The sequence below is a fragment of the Astatotilapia calliptera genome, chromosome 3 (assembly GCF_964374335.1).
Source record: "Astatotilapia calliptera chromosome 3, fAstCal68.1, whole genome shotgun sequence".
In the NCBI taxonomy this organism is placed as follows: Eukaryota; Metazoa; Chordata; class Actinopteri; order Cichliformes; family Cichlidae; genus Astatotilapia; species Astatotilapia calliptera.
Genome location: NC_137424.1, coordinates 65999972 through 66014952, shown reverse-complemented (window position 1 = coordinate 66014952; position 14981 = coordinate 65999972). Strand labels below are relative to the sequence as shown.

Here is a 14981-nt window from a genome sequence, read left to right as displayed (position 1 = left end):
GACGTAGGACTCCAGTAGAGGACGTAATTTAACTCTTTCTAGACCGCTGGGTGAATGAGACGTCGACAGATCTTTTTTTTTTTTAAATTTCTATCGGTTTTGTTTTACTTTACTCGAAGAGATCAAATTATTGGTGGGGACAATTCAATAATTGCTGGATATATGTGGGGACACGTCCCTTCCGTCCATGCCAAATCTACACCCAAATTTACGCCATTTTCACTTGCTAATACACAGAAAATCTTGTTAAAAGCCGCACAGTTTGCACAACAGTAATATTCGCTATTAAGTACTTTCTAAACATGTTATAACAATGTGTCATCACTAAATTATAAATTTCTTCCCCGACGCTGCACTTATTTAATTATCCTATATTTTACCATTATATATTTTACCAAGCAATTCTTCTTACAGTCACAGACATGTTTCTTCCAGTGCAAGCCTCACTCATGCAGCCAGACAGGAAACCTCAGTTCTTCTTCTTTTTTTTTTTTTCATGTCGCCACTCATTCAACTAATTTGCATACTGAGTCATATCTCAAGAAGTTGCCCTGACAAGAGACATGCATATTTAAAACATTACCCCATAATTAAATTATTTTTATTTTCTTTCTAGAGTAATCAGTTCTTTTGGTCAATCGGCACCAGAGCACGTCCAATTCACTATTCTAAAAACTACTTTAAGCTTTTAAGGATGGCTCAAATCATCTCTCTAAGAGTATCTCCTTTAAAGGGGAGACAAGTTTATCCACTGATCCACGTCACTTTACCTGGATGTTTTCTTTGAAGCTGGATGATGACTCCTCTCTCCTCCACTCAGAAGCACTCCTAATATAACCAAGCAAATAAATAATATTGAAGATTTACTCACAGCATTACAAAAACAGCAAAAACATCTCCCTTTGATTCCATTTCTCCATTCCTGCTGAACATCAGGCAACAAATATCCCAGTAAATCACAGTAAAATGTAATGCATATACAATGCAATACAATTTTATTTATATAGAACATTTAAAAACCACAGGTATGCCAAAGTGCTTCACAGAACGAGTTAAGAGCAATAATAAATACAAATAAACATAAAACAAATACAAATAAAATACACTAAAATAAAATACACTAACAGGCCGCAGACATAAAACATTTGAAAAATTAATAAAGCAAAAAAGGTAAGTTACAGTACACTTAAAAGTGCGAGCTCTAGGAGGTGGGGAAAGCAAGGCTAAATAAATATGTTTTTAATCAAGATTTAAAAGAATGAATTGAATCAGATGCACGAATAGCTTGAGGTAGGGTTCAACAGCGGCGAATGCGCGGTCACCTCTGGTTGTAAGCCGAGATCTAGCCGAGATCTAGCCGAGATCTAGGTCACACCAAGAGCATTTTGGCTTGTACAACTTGATGGTCGCGTCGTACTGTCATGATGTGCAGTGTGGAGTGCAGTGTGGCATGCAGGAATTAGACCCAAAATTCAGGACTCATAGGAAAAACGTGAACTCAAAAACTGTGGTTTAATGCAGGCTTGAAAGGAATATAAAAAAACAAAAACAAACCAAACTGGGAGATCCAAGAATATATCTCACGAGAGACCACACAGCACGAGAGGGGAACCGACATTAATGACGCAACAACAAGAACTAACTGACAGGGACTAAAATACACTGGCAGGCACATGAGGAAACGAGGAACAGGTTGGCACACAGCTGGGACTCATGGACATAACGAGACACAGACCTACAAAGTAAAACAGGAAACACACAGACTATTTTACCACACAAACCCGAGGACCTGAACGGAGCACGGAGGGAAGACACAGTTAGGAATAATAAACACAACGACCAAACCCAAAAAACTAATACAAAATCAGAATAAACTAGAAAATGATAATAATAAACTCAAAGCGCTGGGTCACCGACACAGGACAATGACACAGATAATTTAGAATTCATCCAATATGCACACTTTGATTTAACAGGTGGTGATTACCTTTAAATTCTGTTGGACCGGTTCTCTGTTTGCCTTGTTTGACAATCCCACCCTAGGCCAAATTCGTCCTCTCAGCTGTTTTGGATCTGGGTCAAGGCACCAAATATTGTCCCAGATTCTTTTATCCTTCAGGCTGGATAGAGAAGACACAGACTCAGAGTGGTCAGAGTATGTATAATCCCTTTATTTAATAAAACCTTCCGGAAGGGAGATGTGCACAGAGTGAGGCTCTTCTGCAGATCTGAACATTTCAGGCCAGATGTGTATAATATTGTCTGCTCTCTCCTCCCTCACACAACCGTCACTTTTCTATTTTAATTCTACATGTCTGTCACATAGCTGCAAAAACACCTGCACTCTAGCTCCTCATGCCTAGTTTCTACGACCCAGAGGTCATTTCTTGTTGTTCTCTTTTACCAGCACAAATGTTCTCTGCACAGTCTGCAGAAGCATGCTGTTCTTCACACTTTCTGTTTTGCTAAGCAATCCTAATGATAACTCAAAGGTGGCCTTTAATATACTGGCCTGTTATTAAATGCATAAAACAAAACACTTAGCAAATAAGCACTTGGATTATATTTTATAACACTCTCTAAGCAGTTTTGCTGTTGTACTAGCAACAAAGCCCCTGCTCCCCACTTCCACTGGGCGAACCTTGATCTTCCAGCCTCGGTCCTCTGCCTCAGCTGCCAAGTTGGCATACCGCAGCTTCTTACCCTCAATTGCATCCTCCCATGGTACCGTCAGCTCAATGACGTTCACAAGTTTAGGAGTTAGATCAAAGGACGAGGTCTGGTTGCAGAGAAGTTGTTATGATCTTTGTGGGAAAAATTAGCCTCTGATCCAAGTCCACTTGCATCTGCCAATCCCTGGCGACCTTCAGCGGGCCCAGGTCCGGGGTTCAAGGGCTATTCCTCGGCTTGTCCCCCTCCCGGACAAATGCTGATGAAAACTGACGCTACTCTTGGTTCGTGAAAGGTTGAGCGTTGATGGATTTTCTCCTGCACTCAACTTCCTTGGCTAGACACCCGAGGACCTGATTGTGTCTCCATGTGTATCTGCCTTGAGTAAGGCTAGTCCTACAACCAACCAAGATGTGCTTGAGTGTTGCTGAGACTGTACACAGGGAGCAGGATGGGTCCTTTCCAAACCACAGCTGCAGATTTATTGGAGAAGGCAGCACATCATATGTCGCTCGGATGATGAAACTTAGTCTATTAGACTCCATCCCCCAGATTTCATTCCACATGAGCTTGGAATGAATCTGCGAAGAGCAGATTTGGCCTGTAGCACAGCTGTGGCTGGGGTCCACTTCCTCCCTGTTGCTAGGGTGGGAGCAGCACCTCTCACTATGGGGTCCAGGGAGTAACACCTCAAGCCTCACTTTTGCACATTTAAACTCCTCTACCAGGCTAGGGATAGGCAATGACAGTATCCCATCGCTGTAGAGTCCAACGCTGCTGAGGCATTTTGGAAGTCGGAGCCACTTCTTAAAGTAGGAGCTCACTAGCCTTTCTAGTCAATTGGCATGATTGAGAGAGACCTCGTAAATTGTCAGCGGCCACAGTTGTCTGGGTAACAACCCAAACTGGAAGCACCAGAGCTTCAGTTTCCCTGGGAGTGCAGTGTTGTTAATCCGCCTAAGGTCATTAGCCATGTTATGCCTTAGTTCAGGGGTCTGCAACCTTTAAGACCCAAAGAGCCATTTGGACCCGTTTTCCACGCAAAAGAAAACACTGGGAGCCGCAAATACTTCTTGGCATCTTAAAATGAAGATAACACTGTATATATTGTTTTTACCTTTGTGCTTTGTGTGAACAACTAAGGTGTGCTGCTTATGAAATCCATGAAGTGCTACAGAGAAAATTACATTTTATTTATCTATTATTTAATTATTTAACACATTTTGAACTCTTAAAGAAGACATAACAATAACAAAAGGAAAGACACCAACCTGAACTAAAATGATCCATGCAGCAAACAAAAACTGTTGTCAGCCGCCGCACTTATATCGCCTTTGGGCTGTTGGAGCCTTGACCTGACTTTTAAAAAATAATTGGAAAAAAAGAACTACGCTGCTGAAAAATGAAAAATAGATATTGGCAAAATTCTGCCTACATATGTATTTTACCTGGTTAATGCATGCGGCGGGGCGTGGTCTGCAGTGCAGCTGAAGGGGAGGCGGACGCACCTGAGCAGCACCCGCAGTCACGCCTCGCTGCCTTGATGTCTGCGCTATCTGTGCTGTTGTGTTGTTGTTGGTGTATGTCGGGCTGTGAGCTGAAAAGCTACAGCCAGCGTACAGCAACCGTGTGTGAAAAGTGGTCAATAAAGAGATGCTGAAAAGCGTGTTCATGCAAACTGTTAAAGTGAATTGTTAAATGTTGTCATTTTTATGCTTACCATCTCTACATTGTTTTAACTCTGTTATGGGCGTTGAGTTTTATGGTTTCTCCACCAATATTAAGGAGGAAAGAGCTCGCCGCGGTAAGGGGGATTATAGGCCTAAAAAGAGTGTGAATGAGCGTATATGTGTGTGAGTGCCAGTAAGTGAACGCAACAGCGCAGAAGGAAACCTAAAGCGGTGTTAACGGAATTCTGTGACCTGGGCCCTGTTTCAGGAAGCCGGTTTAGAAAACTCAGAGTGAAAAACGATACGCAGGGTTGAGTAACCCCGAACTGTCCAACTCGGAATATTCGGTTTCAGAAAGGCTGATAACAATTAGTTCAGTCAACGCGGAGTTGCTTTAACCCCAAGTGAAGCGCGCGGACGAGGATACATAAAGCCCTGATAAGCGGAGCACAGATTAAGCGAGTCACCATGGAGACGGAGGGAAAGAAGGCGCGGTCAATGTATTTCACAGCGCTTGAGGCCGAAATTCTGATGGCAGCATATGCCGATAACATGCAAATTCCGCGGAAAAAAGTAACACAGCCTCAGCTGCAAAAGAAAGTGAGCATGCATGGCAAAACATAGCCGACAGAGTCAATGCGTGAGTGTTAATATAAACATTGATCGAGGGATTTCCACCCATTTAACACGTTATTTTATCATATGTTATTTTATTTGTTATTTTACACATTTTATTTTTTGATGTGATGTGAGCGCAGGTGCAACCCAACAGGCCCCAAACGTGCCTGGCAGCAAGTAAAAATGAAATATAAAAATATAGTCCAAACAGGTAAGGTGTAATTGTATTATGAGCCATAGTGCTTGGTCTGTTTGTCCGATGTAAATCAATTGCAGTTAGAGGCTACATTAATTTTCTGTCTGTAAGCACTTATTGAAATTATCTGAGCACATTACAAGTACATATTTGCTTACTCTGTATGCTCAAATGTGACCCGTTATAGCCAACAGAAAAAAAGCGGAGGCCCGAAAAACAGGTGGGGGTCCTCCACCACCACCACCACTCACAGAGGCTGAGCAGTTGGCCCTCAGCCAAAACAGTGGGCGCCCTGTGGCCGAAGGCATCTCTGCGGGGACATCCTCTGAGTCAATAACCCCGCAAGACACAAGTGCCTACATAGGGGGTAAATTCAAAATAATACATGATGTGCATACATCCTTTCTTCACAGTCACCTTTGCAGTGCGACACATTCATTTGATAAACTCTTTACCATAATGGATTATTTTGTAGTGAAGTTATTTTCCTACTGATTTTGCCTTCCCTCAGTCTTGGTTGTCTTTGAGAGCATAATGACAATGAAGTGTAAGGTGCTTGGTATGTTTGTTAATTGCCATTTGGTCCCTTGTAAGTTATAAGTGACCTGTATAAACCTCATATTCTATCAGTTGATGGTGGTGGTGTACTGCATCTGGTGCAGCCTCCTGTTGAGCCAGACCAACATGCAGTTGTGAGTAATACTCCACAGATTATATGAGTTTACAGTAGAACAGCAATGTTGTTTATTTCTTTACTACAGGAAAATAATGAAGAAACATTGACAGCTGTTACAGAGGAGGAAGCAACAGAGACACTTTATGAGGTTTACATCTTTTAATACTTTGTGTACAGGAAATACAGGCGACCAATAAAGCCAGTTGAACAAAAAATCTGTTTATTCTTCTTTCAACATGTTGAGGTGATGGGTCAAAGGAAATGATTGTGACATATGGTGTCTCTGACTGCTCTTCCATCTTGTATGTCCGTGGGAGGGTCAGGATGTTCATGGTTTGGATCACTGCTGATGTTTGGTTCAGAAGGACAGTGTTCTCCTCTAATTGTGGCAATGTTGTGAAGAATCACACATGCCACAATAATGTCACATGCCCTTTCTGGGGTGACCCTGAGTCTTTGCAGGCACTGGAACCGGGCCTTAAGCATTCCGATAGTCATTTCAATTCTGGCTCTTGTCCTGCAATTAGCCAGATTATATCGCTGCTGTGGGCCCGGTTCAGGGTCAGGGTAAGGGGTAAGCAAATAGGGTAAACATGGATACCCCCTATCACCAAGCAAGTAGCCAGTGAACTCTCCTAAGACAGAAGGATACACTTCAGTTCAAATGTCCCTGAAGCAATTGGTCTTTATATATTTTAAAGTATTCTCAACTCACCATGTCCAAATTTTGTGCTCAGTGTACATTCACGGAATATTTGTGAGTCATGGACAGAGCCTGGCCACTTGGCTTCCACATTTGTGATAATGTTGGCAGCATCACATATGATCTTCACAGTGCAGAGAACACAAATTAGCATCCATTACTATAATGAAATAATTTGTTAGTTTGAAATGCTACAGGGAACTATGTACCTGTACATTAATGCTGTGGAAAGACTTCCTGTTCACATAGTCTCCTTCATTTAGTGAAGGGACAATGACTGGAATGTGAGTGCCATCTATACAGCCAATCACGCCTGGGAACCCTGAAAATAAATGTGCAATTTAAGTAGTAGTCCAAGTATCACCACATCATACATTAAGTTTTGGTCATCCTGATACCTGCAATTTTGTGGCATCCCTCTTTGATAAATCTTGTGGGTCTATGACCGGGGAACACCACAAACGAGTACAGGAGACGTTTCAGTGCAACTGTAACATTCCTGACTGCCCGACAGACGGTAGCCTTGGAAACGTGCTCAGCGTCACCAATATTATACAGAAAGCTCCCGTTTGCAAGAAACCGAAGTGCAATACAAATAATATGCAATGAACTGAGAGCATGTCCGCGATGTGTCACATGCGTAATATATGGCCTGAGGATGTTATCCAAATAAATTATAGATTGTGCTGAGAAACGGTAACGTTCGCACAGACAATCATCAGGAAATGATAAAATGTCCAAACGCGCTCTGATCACTCTCTCCCGGCGGAGAGCTCTGCGGAGAATTTGGGCTTCACGATCTACTGGCTCTTCAAGGAAGTGGCACGCCATGTCCGACACTTCCTACTGTCAGGTTTCCGACAAAGGGGCGGAGACAGTCAGGGTTAGTTGTAGTAAACCTGCTAGGGGGCAGGTTAGCTTCACGGAGTGTGTCGTCATAGTGACTCACTCAGGCTGCAGCTGAACTCGCTTTGTGAAACCGAAAACCCAGAGTTTTCGTTAACTCAGGGTATACTTACTCAGTTTTTCCACTAAACCGGCTTCCTGAAACAGGGCCCTGTTGTGTACACGTAGCCTGGGTTTTGGTGTAAGTCGCGTTGCCTGCAAACTTAAAAGAAGTCTGCCTTGAAAGAGGATGAAATACACTGCAAAGTATTTATTGGGCAGCACATGGTGTGTGGATCGTTGACAAATGAAGTGAAATTGTGCTCTAAGCAGAAGTGAATGTGAGCGTGTTTGACGTCACGGTGTGTGTGAAACGGTATCCAGCTGGGGCAGACGTGATTCTGCAGGTCACCTGCCCAGTGGACAAAAAAGAAATAAAATAGTTGTGTGGATGAATGATAGCATAAAGAGTGTTTGGTGTTTCTCAGCCTGAAACAACTGTAATGCTATTTTTTGTTTTGGAGAACAGTACAGTTTAAAAAAAAAACAGAGAGAGATGTGTGTTGTTTTAAGCAGTGATGAGAATAATGAAAAACATACAGAAAATGCATTAACTATACTAACCCTACATGCATATACACATACAATGATACTCATGAAGACCAGACAGCATCTTAAGCATGAGATTCTGTTTGTCATCTTGTCCAAGTCACTAGTAAGATGAAAGTGATACATAGACTAGTGGACTGAATATTATAAGAGGACAGATGGTTGCATCATAGAGGAGAAAACAGAATGCTGATGAGAGGTCTTAAATGAGTGAGCTGATTGTGAGTTTCTGTCACAGTTCTGGGTCTCCTGACCCAGCGTTTTTAGTTCTTTGTGATTTTTGTATTATTGTACTTGTGTGTGATTTATTCTATGGCTTCTAGTTTTGATCCCTTGCCCTTCATGTCTCTCTGTGTCCCCTCTGTTCTGTGTAATTGTGTGTCTTTGCATGTTTGAGTTTCTTGTTTTCTGTCACTCTGCATTGTGCATTATGTTCTCATGGTTAGTCTTTTGTTACTCTCTCTAGTCTAGTCTCTTGTGTTCCCAGCTGAGTATTTCCCTGTGTATTTTGGTTCTTAGACCTCTGCCTTATGGTTTATCTCTCTGTATTTCTTAGTTGCTGTCTCCACTGTGTCAAGTTCGCGTCTCTGTGTGATCCTTCCTGTTTTACTTTGATGGTCCGTGTCTCATGTGAATGCGTCCTGCTTTGCTTGTCTCGTCAGTCCTGATTTCTCCCAGCTGTGCCCTCCTTCTGTGTCTCATTCCCCTCGTCACTTCCCAGTGTATTTAAACCCTGTGTTTCTCTGAGTCAGTGTCGTGTCGTCCCTCATGCTGTGTGGATCTACCTGTGTCGCTCTGTGAGTTTTCTAAGTTCCCAGTTTAGATTAGTTTGTATGTTTTTTCCCTGCCAGCAAATAAAGCTGAGTTTTGAGTTCACCTCCCTGAGTCTGTGAGTCCTGCATTTTGGGTCCAACTCCTGCCTGCCGCACAGCGAATCATGACAGTTTCTGGTGTGTGAAGAAGTTTTACCATGGCACACATTTAGTTACATGAGAAGAAACGTATTATGCGATGAGACAACAGGGTTATGCTGTATGTTGTGTGTGATTGGATGAATGTTTGAGATTAAACTGGCTGTTCATTTGTCTTTTGTTACTAAGTTGAGCCTGCCAATTGGGTTGGTACGATTTATCCCCCTGAAAAGAAGAACACGTGTCATGACTTAACAAGGCCTTTCTTTCCTTTGCTTTCAGTTAACGCTAGAAATGTGTTTTGGAGTTTGTATGTGCTTTGTCTCTAGGGGCCATATATGTTTCTATCAACACGTTCTCACTCCCAACTCGTCAAACGTGTGACGCATGGTCAGGCTCCCTCTGCTTCATTTATGGACGCGCAGGGTACCCCCCTCGCGTCGGGAATTGACGTGAAGGGTCCTCTGATTGAAGAGATTGCCGCGGAAGTGCCTGTTGTCGGTATATTTAGACATTTTCCAAATCACATTGTAGTGACGTATACAGAACACAATTTAATCAGTCTTAAAGGGTATTCACAAGTGTCCTTCAAGTGTCCATCGAAGTTGGGGGGTAGCCGTATGGTGATGGTGGTTACTTTGTTTAGAGCGAACAGAATGCATCAGAATTTTACAGTTGTTCTTGATGTCCATCACTGGTCGCAGGTGTTTTTTTTTTTTTTTTACTATTTTCTGTTGAAGAGCCGTGAGCTTCTCCAAGATCGTTCCCATATTGCGTTTCCACTGGGAAATTCGTTTTTTTTCACGTGTCTCATTACAACCTCATGGCTGGTCACATGGGATATAATAAAACTGTAACAAATCATGGTCAGATTTTATTGATCAGTCATCCAGGATGTGTGCGGAGTGTCAGCTAGTTAACCAGCTGCCCATTCCAAAACCAACTTTATTCCCATTACCATTAATTAAGGTCCCATTTAAGTGAATTGGCATGGACCGCATTGGGTCATTTCAATAAAGTGCACTCAGATATCACTTTGTATTTGTTCTGGTGTATTATGAAATGCAAAATCCAGAAGCAGTGGCACTGCGCACCATTTCTGAAAAGAGTGTGGCACAGGGGCAGTTTCAGGTCATACGGTTTGTACCAATTTGTCACACTTCATTTTGGCTTGTTTGGAGCCCCTGCCACTTTCCAGCACGTCATAGACCAAGCGTGTGGAGCAATGCTGCTGACTACTTGGATGATGTTATCGTCAATAGTGCCTATGGTGCCCTGCCTGGTCCTGCAGTCTCTGAGGCAGGCAGGGCTCACGTCCAACCCAAAGCAGTGTGCGGTTGGATGGAGTGAGGTATGGTCCCTTGTTTACCATTTGGGAGGCAGGCAGGTGTGCTTGCAGCCCAAGAAAATAGCAGCCACCACACCTGGCCCCATCCCAAAAAAAAAAAAAAAGAGTTGCGAGAGTTTTGGGGGTTATTGGTTACTACTGCTGGTTAATTCCGAAGCTTTGAGGTGCTGACCAGCCCTTTATCTGATCTCACCCAAAAGACTTCCCCAGTACTTTCCCAGTGGATGGAATAGTGCCAGTTGGGACTAGCTTGTTCCCAAGCCTTAGCCCGTGTGTGGCGTGGTGTAATCTTTGGTGTGGCAGCAGTGGTGGAGCAGAGGGTACAGTAGTGGCCAAAGCTAGAGGTGTAGCAGGATCAGCGAGAAAACAGAGCAGTGCAAAACGGCAAGGAGCTGGAAAGCTGATTTTCGGAAACTCAATTTTTGCTTTTACATGTGTACGAGGAAAACTGATATTTAGTCATGCAACGTCAAAGGTGTACGCCTTTTTTGACATGACGCTGTGCGCCACGTTATTATTTACATGGGTTTATTTCTACAATGGCAGATGGAGACAAAATACTGTTGCTGTTAATCTGACTATGCACAGTTTTAACACACTTACATATACACACGCAGTTACTGTCCCTCCATTTACAAAGACAGAGGTGTCAGAGTGAGCTTCGGACGTGGCTTGTACATTCAACACAACCGCTGTCACAACCCAAATCCCGAAATCGGTTTTGAATAACTTTACTTTAAAAAAAAAAATAAAAAAATACATTTATTCTGTATGAATTTTGTTCATTCCTAAGTTATGAGTCTACACCAGACAAAATACTGTCTTTGGTTATTAACATTTGAAATGTTGAAGGCACTTGAAAAGTAACACAAAATTATGTGCCTTCCCAGGAAAACAAAAACTTTTTGGAAGTACTTAAGGTTTTGTAAGGGTACAAAACACTGTTTAGTCTTTCCCGCCCAGGCTTCTAGACTTCTGATTGGCCAACATTTCGTTATTCGCGTTTTGCCTAAGCCCCTTGTTTTGAATGTTTAAAAACAGCCTGTAATAGACGGCTCGTTTTTCAGTTAATAATAATTTTGTTTCCACGGTTTGATTTGTCTGCATTTCGGTCCTCTTCCTCCCTACTGCCTGGGTGTTTGGTATGCAGTGGCCACAACAGAGAACAGGAAGGCTGTGCAGAGGGTAATTAATGGTGACAAAAATCATTGGATGCAGAGAGGAAGTTCACAAGGTCCTTTCAGTAGGTGACTGTTCTTTCAAAGTTTAGATTATTTATTTCTTTTTAACAAAGCCTCATGTTTTAATTATTGTTTCTCTATCTGGATAGCATAATGTTTCACTCAGTGCCTACTGGACTTACCACTCAGACTGGACTTACTTCTAGATCCCATTTCCTGAACCTGTCCATAAACATCCACTAGTCACATTTAAAGTCTACTACCATCTACTGGTCAGGAGCAGCAGCTTGCACACGCACTCAACTAGCAACTAATTTACACTTTTCTTTTTTTGACACATGAAACTGCACATGTACATGTTGGAGGCCAGTATTGAATCAGTCTCCATGTTTGAGTGGAGGGCTGCTACACTTGCCCCCATGTGTTCTTTTCATTCATTCCTAGTATTGCTAAAGGTTATAGGCGCTAAGAAAGTCCTTTACTTTTTTACGGGCTTTTTTTCTGCCTACAAAAAAATAGCTGTGTTCTGTGGTAAAAAACTGCATAATTCATACTGAAACAATGCTACATGTTTCAAACTGTTACCATTTCATCTCAAAAAATTTTACAGACTAGTTTTTACTTGAACTCACTGACATGTTTCTGGTTTCCCTGTTAAATCTACTTACGCATTCAGCAGGTTTATCCACAAATCTGTATTCCAATCATCAATGTTTGTCTTTGGACTGATTCCAGATCAAATTAAAACATCAACTACTGCTTTGAAAGGTCAGGGTTTTCTTTTCCTCTGACTTCCCATTGTTTTTGTGACAAAGAAAGACTGAAAAAGACTGAAAACATTTTCAAAACAAAGCATAGCATGCTTAATTGCAAAATGAAGATCAACAGAAGCTGCAAACCTCACTGCAGTTAAACAACAGTTTAAAAGAAAAAAAATATTAAATGCTTTACAGTGCTGAATTAGAAGCAGGGAAACACATGACTGCTTCTACTCAACTCTTTGTAAACTGACAGGAAGGTAGTTCAGCTGCAATTTCAAGACACCCCCCCCCCCCTCTCCCACAAAAAAAACAAACAAAAAAAACCCCCTCAAACATACTGTATCTGAGATCTAAGTTACTGAGCTTAACTTTGCACCGTCACATGCTTTGTTTTAGTGACCTACTTTTCTGTGTTTTTTTTTTAATTAAGCAGCTACACAGCAGGCCTTTACTTCCTGTTGCACAAAATGTACCGCATACACCCACACACAGTACACAACCTACACCAGAGTTGTCATCACATACATTCAACATAGTGATGCAGTCTAATCTGTTCAGAAATTCACAAATGTTTATCTTGTTGGGGTTTGTTTTCTCCTTCCCTCCATTCCTACTTTGTCCTCTTGGTTGACTTGCAGGAAACACGACTGAGGTGTCAGCTTTCAGGGAGATAATGAGTGAAGAATATATATCTTTAACTGTATTCATGTGTAAATTATTACACATGAATAGAATTGTCAGTGTTTAGGAAATGATTTTAAAAAAATGAAGTGAATCATTTTGTAAACAGCATATTTCTTCTGAGAATTATTAATGAATGAGTTCCATTTTGGGGGAGTAAACTTCAGAGGTCAGATAATGACAGAATAAGAACAGTGCTGTTATGTTCTAAGTGTTTCCCTAGTGGCCAAATTCCACTTTACCTCCATCATAACGGATTTTCCTTTGCATCATTAACTCTGCCTGTCCTTACAACATTGGCCAATCTGAATGTTGAGCTGGTTTTTTAAAAACCTGGAACAAGAAACAGGTCACTCACAGTTTGATTCTGAAGGCCCTTCAGACATTTTGTATTCCTCACTGTCAGCAACATGGTGGTATGAGAACCTGGATGTTTGGTTTTGGGGGGGTTTTGTGTGTGTGTGTGTGTGTGTGTGTTTTTTTTTCATTTTTTTTTTCTTTTTACAACTACTGTAGATCACAAAACCAACAGCACCAGCAAGAGGAAGAACCACAATAAGAAGTGACTAGTCAAGTCCCAGTCCAACAAATCCTTTATTCCCTCCATCCTCTGTGTGTCCTCCTGTCTGACCTGCAGGTGAGAAACAGGTGTGAGGTGTCAGCTGTCAGGTAGGTGATGAGTGAAGAACAGAACAGAATCCATTTCCTCTTCAAACTGCTGTCAGACATTATCTACTGCACTCTGATCACATCACTCAGACCAGCTGCTTTCTACAAAGTCTCATCAACAACATCTTTAGAAACAAACATCAACAACCAGGAAGCAGCTCAATATCAGAATGCCTGCTTTTTCTGTAGAATGACCATTCAGTAGCTTTCCTTATAACGCTGCTTTATTGAGCATGTGCTCAGCATCAGTTATAACAACACAACAACAAGTACGACAGCTGGGAATAAACTGCCACAAAGCATATCAGATGGTGTAAAGCCGCAATGTCCCCTAAAGCTCAACATAGACACTAACATAACCCAGTATATGACATTTTCTACCTTAAAGGTGTTCTTAAGCTGAGGTTTCTGATTGTTGTATTCAGCATGACATTAATAATTTCCAGTTTTGTTCATGGTGACATTTTTGAGAATCACAGAGAGGTCTCCATCCTTCATCTGTGGATCCTTTAGCTCTACTCCGCCTTTAAAAGATGGAAGGTGGTAGTTATCGTAGGAGTGATCATTCATGTAGAAGAAGACATAAGTCAAGTCAAGTGGCTTTTATTGTCATTTTAAGCCTGTACAGTACAGAGTGAAATGAGACAGTGTTCCTCCGAGACCCTGGTGCTACATATGACATATAACAGACAAACACAGGACTACGTAAAGTGCCATGTGCAAAAACCCTTGTCTGCTGGTTGGGTTTTTTCCACTTCAACAGTCTGATTCTAGCATCTTTGGCACCATTACACTCGAGAGTGGCATGTTCTCCACATTTGATTTGTAACTGTTTTTTGGACTGAAAAGGGGGAGGGAGAGAGCGAGAAGAAGCGTAAATGATCAACACAGATTTTATGACAAAATCAATTTTAGCCAAAAAAGGCACTGTAAAATCAACTTATCACACAGCAGATGATCAGATAATATTGAGAGGAAAAAGGAGTTTATAAGTAAGCAAAAGGCATATTTCACACATCTAATATGTCTATTCGTGAACTTCAGTGTGCTTTAAAGATCTGAATTCTGGGTTTATAGAATTTTATTTTAATAAACTGGGCACAGCTGAACTGTATTTATATAAATATACTTTGGAAAACCTAGAGTGTGTACAAAAGAAAAAAGACACACAAAGATCTATTTATAAATTACAGTTATGTTCAAAATGTTTAACATAACTGTGTCTCAATTCAGAGGCTGCGTCCTTCGGAGGACCTAGCCTTAAGTTGGCTGACTCCCCAGGCAGAACACCCTCCAGCCCCCCACTCAGGGACTCTAAGAAGGCTGGGTATTCTGAACCGCTTCTAGGCGCATAAATACTAGATACTAGAATACCCACCGCGGCCTGCTGCCTCTCACCAGGG

The 14981-nt window shown here is 41.7% G+C and overlaps 1 long non-coding RNA gene across 1 annotated transcript; it reads right to left on the bottom strand.

The window, feature by feature from the left end:
- Window positions 1-5970: 5970 nt before the first annotated feature.
- Window positions 5971-6661, bottom strand: LOC145422543 (uncharacterized). Its single transcript, XR_013903853.1, has 2 exons — window positions 6546-6661; window positions 5971-6465 (listed from the first exon to the last, which is right to left on the bottom strand). It is a non-coding gene; the product is annotated as an uncharacterized LOC145422543 (long non-coding RNA).
- Between the last annotated feature and the right edge of the window lie 8320 nt (window positions 6662-14981).